The 1,612-nt window shown below is 58.9% G+C and overlaps 1 pseudogene; it reads left to right on the top strand.

Moving 5' to 3' along the window:
- The first annotated feature begins 638 nt into the window (after positions 1-638).
- LOC138380413 (small nucleolar RNA U13) lies at positions 639-730 on the top strand (annotated as a pseudogene).
- The last annotated feature ends 882 nt before the right edge of the window (positions 731-1,612 follow it).

Below are 1,612 nucleotides of genomic sequence, written 5' to 3'. Positions count from 1 at the left end.
GGCTGACGCCATGGCACTCTAGCCAGGGCAACAGAACGAGAGACTCTGTCAGAAAGAAAAGAAGAGCGAGAGCGAGAGAGCGAGAGAAAGAAAGAAAGGAAGGGAGAGAAAGGAAAGAGAAGGAAGGGGGGGAGAGAGAGAGAGAGAGAGAGAGAGAGAGAGAGAGGAGAAAACTATTAAAAAATTCGGGACCAGATCCATCGGTCGGTACTCAGAAGCGTGACGATCGGGTGTTCCCGAGCACGTGTGAGATGTGTCTTCTCCCTGACGCCGCGTTTCCTCCACACACACATCACCCATCTGCCGTGGAAAAAAAGCAACAAAAAGAGAGAAAGAGATTAAGAAGGGAAAATGGAAACAGGGCAAAAGAGGAAGAAAGAAAGAAATTTCGAAAAAAAGAGACCAAAGTCACAGCGAGAAGGAAGAATACTGAGCCCAGAGCGACACCTAGTGACCACACCGTCACAAGCACCTAGGGCCCCAATTCGCCAGAGACATCTGGTGGACCCCAGAGCAACATGTGGTCGACCCGGGGCCATGGCGTCTGCAGCCGATTCCCAGGCGGGCACACGAGCCCGGGGAAACTCATTCTCAGCGCGGGGAGGAGGGGAGGGGAAATAATAGCAAAGTCACACCAGATCCCTTTCTAGTTCATAAACGTGTTGATTGCGTGTTCACGAGCACGTGTGAGAAGGGCCTCCTGGTGTGTCGGCACGTCACCCGCGTGACGTGAAACCATGAATCCGGGGGGGGGGGGGAGCGGAAAGGCGCGCAGGAAAAGGCAAAGAGAGAATAGATAAAATGAAAGGACCAAAAAGAAAGTCACACAGCAGGGTAGGGGAGTGAGAGCAAGTCGAGAGACTGCAGACAGAAACTCCGAGAGGAGAGGAATGCTCCGGAGCGCCCCTCGCCCCGCGCGAGAAGAATACCGATCGCAGGGTGACCCCTAGGGGCAGCGAGGCCAGAGAGACCAAATCCGTCCCGAAGCCTCCCTGTCAGGATGACAACCACAGACCAGACATCTGGTCAACCACCCAAGGACCAGACATCTGGTCAACCAGCGAACCCATGCGGAGGCCGCATGCAGCAGCGACATCTGTTCGACCACTCAGGGTGCTCCCTGCCGGGAGGGTGTGTCTCTATGTGTGTGTGTCCGGGGGGGGGGGGGAGATTGCGATGAAAGTCACGCCAGGTCCCGGGATAGTTCGTGAGCGTGATAATTGCGTGTGTGTGGAGAAAAAACGGGGCGGGGCGATAGGGAGTAAAGAAAGGAGGAGCGGGCGAGCGGAGGGGTGGGGAAGGAGAGGGAGTCGAGAAGCCCGCAACCGCAGCGCCTCCTGGCGGTGATGCCCCTCCATAGCATCGATGGGGCCAGCCCCGCAGAGACTAAGTGCGACGGGACATCTGGTCAACCCCAAGGACCATGGGATCCCGGCACGAAACCGGCGGAGGACGAGGACGAGGAGGAGGAGGAGGAGGAGGAGGAGGAGGAGGAGGAGGAGGAGGAGGAGGAGGGCTAGGCGGCGGTGGCGGCGGGCTAGGCGGCGGCGGCGGCGGCGGGCTAGGCGGCGGAGGGGGGCTAAGCGTCGGCGGGCTAGGCGTCGGCGGCGGG

The sequence above is a fragment of the Eulemur rufifrons genome, unplaced genomic scaffold (genome assembly GCF_041146395.1).
Source record: "Eulemur rufifrons isolate Redbay unplaced genomic scaffold, OSU_ERuf_1 scaffold_418, whole genome shotgun sequence".
NCBI lineage: Eukaryota > Metazoa > Chordata > Mammalia > Primates > Lemuridae > Eulemur > Eulemur rufifrons.
This window is presented reverse-complemented; position numbering and strand designations above follow the sequence as displayed.